The following is an 8,335-nucleotide window of genomic DNA, read 5'->3' as shown; positions in this document are numbered from 1 at the left end:
GAGAGACATTTTGTAGGCCCTCCTTGGTGGTATGAGTAGTCATGGGTGCCACCCCTTATGACTCCGTGGCCATAGTAGGACCCTTGGGCAGCCTGCCATTAGCAATTCTCTAGAGCCTCTAGCCTTGCCTGCTGGGAGTGCAGAGACAGACATTCCCCTCACCTACCTCTTCCTCCTCAGTTACCTGAACAGCAGGAGGAAATGTTTAAGGAGCAGGAAGCTAAAGTAGACATGAAGGCCACCCGGCAGATTAATATCTCCTTGCCTTCTCCTGATAGGATGTGAAGCCTCCCTAGCTGATGACTTTAAGCAGTTTTCAGGACCTTATGAAATGGGTGGGAGATTTTTTTCAGATATGGCTTGAGGAGGTCAAGGAGTCACAGCACAAACTGCTGGACATTTAGAAACAACATTGTCTGCTTGAGACACCATGAACATTAATGAGGAACTTTGGGATCCTGCCAAGACTATCTGGCAGACCCCAGTAACAATACCACCCACTTGTAATTGAATTGACAAAAAATACGTCCTGACCAAGGACTCTGAATTCTTAGTTTCTCCACTTCTTTCCTAATTCAATTAAAGCTGTCAACAAATGTGGAAGTCAGAATCAGACTAAGTCAACACCTACAACAAGGACCAAAAAATGCTTTGACCTTTTTGGATGTAAGAGCTATTCCTCAGTGATCCTGCAGTTTAGGATTGCCAAGTACCAGGCTCTTACGGCAAAGTAGAATCACACAACTACTCTAAGTTCAGTCATTTGTTGAACACCTTCCAAATGAACTTTGGGAACAATTACATGCCATTGTAGTGAAGAACCAGCTTCATCTAGAACATCATTACAGGCTTCCATCAGGTGCCACTCACACTCCTGCTCATTCCATCTCCACCACAGCTGTCATGTGGCAGGCATCTTGGCACCAGCTCTTTGGGTTTCCCAAAATGCAGTTGAGGACCTTCCCTTTGATGGCTTGAAACTCTTTGTCTGGCAAGTCTCTACATACTTGAAAGGACTCCAGGAACAAATAGAGACACAGCAGATTTGAAAAAGTCCTGAAATCCTGCCCTGCCCAGTTCCCCAGGTTACAAAGGCCTACTGAACCTCTGAGAAAATAAAAAAAATAAGGTTCCAGGGAAGACAATAAACAATACATCTGGCCCAACCACACAACCTTCATCATTATTAAAAACATCAGTTTTGACTGGTTGATTGAGAGTCAGAATCACCCCTCTTTCCAAAATTCCAGCTGCAACAATTCACATACCTTCCTCCCTTTGGGAGCCACCTCTTCCACTTTCAACAGGCATGGAAGCAAATTACTACCAACAAATGGGTCTTGGAGATATCAGGATACTCCATCCATTTAACCTCCCTTCCTCTAACTCACCAAACTTCCCTGTCTATCTTCAGGGACCCTTCCCACAAGCACTTGCTGAGACAGGAAATCAATTCCACCTGAGGGGCACATAGAGGGACTCTCACTATTCATGGCAGATGGTCAACACAGGAAGTTTATCTGCACATCAACCTTCTAGAACTGAGGGCAGTCTGGAATAGCCACCTTCATTTTCTTCTATTAATCAGGGGCATTTCTGTCAAAATTATGACAGATAAAAAGCTTGAATGTTTTATCGCAACCTACAAGGGGGAGCAACATTCCCTTCTCTTTGTGATGAAACAATAAAGCTACGGAATTGGTGGATAGCATATCCTCATATCGTCAATGTATCTTCCAGCCACTCAAAACATCATGGCTGACACATTCAGAAAGTAATTCTCCCAGGATTATGAGTGGAGCTGGATCTTGTATATTTCTGACCTGAGGATTTCCAGGGGTTGACTTTTTTGCCACCATCATCAATATGAAGAATTGTCAGTTTTTGTTCAAGGGGACACTGGGCCTTCACTCTCTGGGAGATGCCTTCCTCTTACCTTGGATGAAGGGATTTTTGTATATATTTCCCTCAACACCTCAAATATTGAAGATGGTGGACAAGATCAGACAGGACATAGCCAAGCTCATACTACTGGTTCCAACATGGCCATGGCAGACAGGTATTCTTATATGGTTCATCTAGAAGTCAGCAATCAGCCTTCCATTCATCTCTCTTTCAGGTTGCAAGTCAAATACTTCACCCCAACTTGGGAATTCTTCACCTCAAGGTGTGTCTCCTCAATGGTTCACAGGTATAGAGACTGGCTGCTCTGTTGAGGTACAACTGGTATTATTGAACAGTAGGAAAGAATCTACTATAAATACCTACCTTCAAAAGTGGAGAAGGTTTAACTAGTCGTGTGACCATAAGAAAATAAGAATGTCTATATGGGTCAGACCAAAGATCCATCTAGCTCAGAATCCTGTCTTTTGACAGTCGCTAATTCCAGGTGCCCCAGAGGGAATGAACAGAACAGGCAATCATCAAGTGATCCATTCCCTGTTGTCCATTCCCACCTTCTGGCAAACAGAGGCTAGGGACACCATACTTGCCCATCCTGGCCAATAGCCATTGATGGACCTATCCTCTCTGAACTTATCTAATTCTTTTTTGAACCCTGTTATAGTCTTGGCCTGCACAACATCCCCTGGCAAGGAGTTCCACAAGTTGACTGTGCATTGTGTGAAAAAATACTTCCTTCTGTTTGTTTTAAACCTGCTGCCTATTAATTTCATGTGGAGACCCTTAGTTCATGTGTTCTGATAAGGAGTAAATAACACTTCCTTATTCACTTTCTCCATACCAGACATGATTTTATAGACTTCTCTCATGTTCCCCTATAGTCATCTGTTTTCCAAGCTGAAAAGTGCGAGTCTTATTAATCTTTCCTCACATGGCAGCTGTTCCATACCACTAATCATTTTTTGCCCTTTTCTGAACCTGTTCCAATTCCAATACATCTTTTTTGAGATGACGTGATCACATCTGCACCCAGTATTCAAGATGTGGGTGCACCATGGATTTATACAGAAGCAATCTGATATTTTCTGTCTTATTATCTATCCCTTTCCTAATGATTCCCAACATTCTGTTAGCTTTTTTGACTGCTGCTGCACACTGAGTGGATGTTTTCAGAGAACTATCCATAATGACTCCAAGATCTCTTTTTTGAGTGGTAACCGCTAATTTAGACCCCATCATTTTACATGTACAGTTGGGATTGTTTTTTCCAATGTGCATTACTTTGCATTTATCAACATTGAATTTCATCTGCCATTTTGTTTCCCAGACACTTGGTTTTGTGAGATCCCTTTGTAACCCTTCACAATCTGCTTAATCTTTCACCTACTTCTTGTCTCTTCTCAACTATCTTGGGCCACTTGCTGGGACTGAAAAAGACAGGTTAATCCCTAAGCTTTATCAGAGTTCACTTGGCCACTATCATGACTTTTTATTACTTGGTTGAGAGTTTCTCAGTGTTAGCTCATCCCACAACAGTGACATTTATCAAAGAACTAGGGAATGTTTTCCCTCGGTGAAAGAACCCACTCCAATGTGGGATCTTAACCTAGTGAGATGCCTTATCAGACCTCCCTTTGAGCCAATGGTGACCTGTTCCCTGCTTAATCTATCTGTGACAATGGCCTTCCTGTCGGAGTCAGGGAAATAGAGGCTTTAATGACAGACCTTCTCTTTACAATTTCTTCAAGGACAAGCTTTTGCTACATCCTCACCCTAAATTCCTACCTAAGGTGTAATCAGAATTTCAAATTAACTGGGTTATCAAGCTCCCAGTTTTCTTCCTTCAATCATATTAGATCAGGAGGATGCTGTTTGTGTACACTAGATATCAGGAGAACATTGTCTTTTACCTAGAAAGGACCAAGCCATTTAAGAAAACTCCTAGACTCTCTGTGTCATTGGCTAACAAATCTGAGACCTGAGGGTTCAAAGGTCTATGCCAAACAATGTGCCAGACAAGAATGAACTCCTGGAACAAAAAGTGATAAGTGTTTTTCCCAGCAAATAGCTAGAGGGAAGGGAATGTAAATTCCCTTCCTTCAGTTACACAAAAACTCCACATTTTGAAGATATACCTAAAGGCGTGGGTCTTTTTCTGCTCATCACCTGTCTGCCAAAATCAAAGCCCCAGCTGTATAAAGGAAAGACTGAATTATTCCTGGTGGGTCTGATTCTGAATCTGAGACAGTTATGACCTTGTAACCATGGGGAAAACCCAGCTGTGGGTTTTGAAGGACTGATGCTTGAGACTGGAGTTGGGGTGACCTCTGGTAAGCTTTTAGCACGTATGAAGGTTTTAAAATTGATTGTAATATGTGTTTTCTGTAATGCATTCACCTTAAGAATAAATGTGCTTCCTTATACAAAGTTGTATGGTAACTTAAATCTGTTTCCATTCTGCTATTTATAGCTTTGGAGAAAAGCAAAGTGCATACACTGGTCTGTTTAGGCAATCTGTATTGCTAGGGAGATCACAGTATAGGCAGGAAAGTGAGCAACCTTGGAAAAACCCTGGTGAGATGCAAGAGAGATGTGGGTATATACCCAAAGAGAGATGACAGCTGAGGAGCTAGTAACCTAGAGTGGGTGCCCTCAAGAGACCACCAAGGGGGAATGCAGGTACAGTTGCCCTGAACTGTGACACCTTCCACATGGATACAAGGTATCTATTGTTAATTATTTCTCTTATGATGCTGCCCAGAGGCTCCAAACAAAATTGGAAGCACATTGTGGTAGGTGCTGTACAAACACATAATGAGAGAATCTCTGTCCTGAAGACTTAAGAATAAACAGTCAAGACGGGCATGGAGAAGAAAAGTGACTTGCCCACAGTCACATACTACATCAGTGGCAGAGTTGGGAATAGAACCCAGGTTTCCTGTGCCCTTATTTAATGCCCTATCCACTGAACTACCCTGTACTGAAATCCTCTTTTAAACACAAATATTAAAAAATGAAAAGAGATGTCAACAACACACTAAACAATTTTTATTTTTTTAAATCTGATTTTTCAATATTGAATCTCCCATCTAGCTAACATCTCTTTCTTTTCCAACACCTGTTATTGTTATTGCCCTGTGATGAGCAAGAGAGATTCACACCATCTACATGGATGTAAATATATCAAAAAATGAATTCAACATTCCAAGACGAAGTGGCCTGGAAAGGCCATTTCCTCACAGAGTTGCACCAATTATTCTATTTGCAGTGACAACTGAAATTTCCCTGGAATACATTCAGATGACAGTGGAATGTAGACTGGCTTTATTACAGATGACAGACAAACATCATGGAGAAGAATTCATTTAAAAGCCTTTGGCCCTAATCTGTTGTTCTTTTCATTTACATTTTTTCTTATGAAAGACTTTGCCTTGGAGGCTTAGCTAGGGCCTAAAGTAGTTTGAAAACTAGGTGCAGGGTATGGAGGGGCCTAGAGGGAGTGCAGGGAACTAATGGGGAAGGGAATAGGGGGATGTTGTCATGGAGAAGAACAGTAAAGAGCACAGACTTTTTTAACCAAGTAAAACTTTTGTCACATTTTCTAGATACAAAACTCAATGCTTAAAATTTTCACTCTCTGAAAACCTCCTGCTCTATGCCAATCCAGCATACACCATCCACAAATCTCACCTATTTATAACTCCTTGTCATCTCTCACTCCTTCTACGGAGTGCATAAGGCCTGCAGGAAGGTTAGCTTAGCTTTGAGGTACTGAATAAGCTCCATCAAAGTAGATTTCCCCTCCTGGAGGCCTTCCACACCCACCTGATTTAAATTTCTGGTGCTTAATCAAAACACCAGACAAGTTGGCAAAAAAAACTCATCATTAAAAGAGTTAAAATTGCAAGTGCATTTTACTGAAGCCCAAGCATCACCCAAAATCAATATTACAGTATTTTAAAAGGATGCCTTTTATTTGAATGGATTTTGAGGGGTGGAGGTAGAGAAGAGATTAAGGATATATTTTTGGAAAGGTTAAAGGGCTGTTTTGCTACTCTAATTGATTGGCTGGCTGTGTTAATTCATTGATCCTATATGATTATTTTTTTCTGGTAGATGGTTGTCATTTGTGCTAAGTCTAATTAAGTTGTTAGAGTGCCTAGAGATTTTTGCATTGATTTTTTTAGTACTATTTTAAATCTAAATAAATAAACTAATAAAAATCCCAACCATTTGACTGTGTGGAATTAGACAGCAAATAGATCCAACCTGTTTCTTGCTTTCATATAATCCTTCATTACGCACTGCCTCCCCAGCCAATTTACATCACCCATCCAAATGTAATTTTGCCCCCTAAAAAATTCAAAAATATAGGCAAAGGTCAAAATAATTTTCTAGTTTTTCAAAATGAGCACCAGACAGACAGACTTTTAAATGGAGCCACAGATTCTGGGAGCCTTCAGTTTTGGGTGCCCAGTTTAACATGGCCTAGAGCTAGAAATACGCTCCAGACCACCTCAGTCATAACTCTCAGCATCAATCACTTGACTGTTTCCTCTCAACTGTCCAAGTCCCCTGACCTAAGCATTTGTGTGGGTTGTATGTTTTAGAAATAAATAGCTTGGTTTTTGGAATGTAATTTGTATTTTTGGGGGACTGTATGAAACAGAAGGGTTGAGAAGTTATAAAACATGATAAACATCTATAATAGAAACAGATTTAATTTTCTCTAGAAAAGGTGACATCAATTAGTGCTCAGGACTTTAAAAAAGGAAATAACAGGATATGCTGGGGAAAAAATTACATAACCCAGCATGAAAGGAGGAACTGGAGTAAGAGAGATAAATTTAGCATGTTACAGTGCCATACTGGTTTGAACTAACTCCAGATGACAGGACAAAGGGCTAAAGGGAAATAAAATGAAAAATTAATTTAAATCAAACTTCAGGAAGCACTTTTTTCATGTAGTCACTAAAAAACAAGTGGATTGGCAGTGAAGGCTGTTGAGCAAAAAGCAATGGAGTCTTTAAACAAATAGCTACATGTGATTTTAAGGGAAACAATGCTAAAACCAGATAATACATGGTAAAACAAGAAGCCTTTAATAGTTCTCAGAAACTGTCTTTTGATTTTATCTGCCACATTTACATTAAGTTCCCATACCATTGATTTTCCAAGGAAAGGAAAATGAAGCGATGCCTCTCATTGCACATAGTATGAGGTGGTTGTGCTGGATAATGTCTTTTATTCAAGATGGGCTGTGTTTTTAGCTGGCTTGTATTATAATTCCTTTCCTATTGTTTTGGATATTGGTTGCTCCCGTTGATGTGACATCTGCTAGAACCTCCTCTCTTCAATTATGTTTCTCCTGGGAGTTCTGACCATTTCAAATGATAGTCAATCATTTGGAACACACAGATGGAGAAAAACTTAATCTGATTTTATCTAATATTAACCATAGTATTTTTCCTCATTGGGTGGGAAACGTCTGTGCTTCAGTCTCTACAGAGATTGTCCCATAGCGTAGTGACCAGTCATTTCAGGCAATAGTCCGGATTCTATCCTGATCTCCTCAGTACTGGAGTGGGGATACGGTGAGCTCATTGTGGCTCACTGATTTTCAGGGTACATCTGCACTAGCTCTGGCTCCACTATATGTTAAAGCAGCCATGAGCCTGCTTTAACTTACACCAAGTGGCAATAGACCCTAAGGGACCTTATGCACGCTGAGTAGCCAGAGTGCACTGAGATGTGGCCATACCCTCAACAAGCCCTGAGTCGGAGGCTGAGTGAGAGTATATTTAGAACTCTGCTTCTTTCCTCCTTTGGTGAATGCTAAATTTACTGAAAAATGCAGTTTCAGTATGACCAAAACTATTCACAAATTTGGGTCACATTTGGTGAACCATTTCAACCAAACAACAAAAGCGAGGCAAAAAATTAGAAAGTCAAATTGGCTCATGTTGCCATTTTTCTAAACAAGCCATTTGATTTAGAAAAACATCTACTGAAACATTTTCAAAATGAAAAGTGCTGATTTGAATTGACCCAGTCAATTTCAGTCTTTAATTTCGGCAAGAAAAACAAGCAAACAAAATCAATTTTAGTTCAATTTTTTTCCCAGTTCTGCCACCAAACCAAACCAACCAAATAAATAATTTGTTCAGCTCTAGATATGGTGCAAGAGCATGTTACACCTGCTTTTTGGTTTTTTTTGCCACATGAGAGATTCCCTGTTTAAATGTTAGTTTCATTATATTCCTTTTTCATTGTACTATATGCAATATTTTGTCCACATCACAATTTTGTTTATTGCAACTTTCTCTAGTACAAATAAAATTTTAGTTTTCTTGCCCTTGGATGGTTCAGTTTATCCAAGTTATTCTCAGCTAACAGAATTAAAATATTTTAGTATGATCTCAGTGTACAGTAG

Source organism: Mauremys reevesii, linkage group 3 (genome assembly GCF_016161935.1).
Source record: "Mauremys reevesii isolate NIE-2019 linkage group 3, ASM1616193v1, whole genome shotgun sequence".
Taxonomy (NCBI): domain Eukaryota; kingdom Metazoa; phylum Chordata; order Testudines; family Geoemydidae; genus Mauremys; species Mauremys reevesii.
This window is presented reverse-complemented; position numbering follows the sequence as displayed.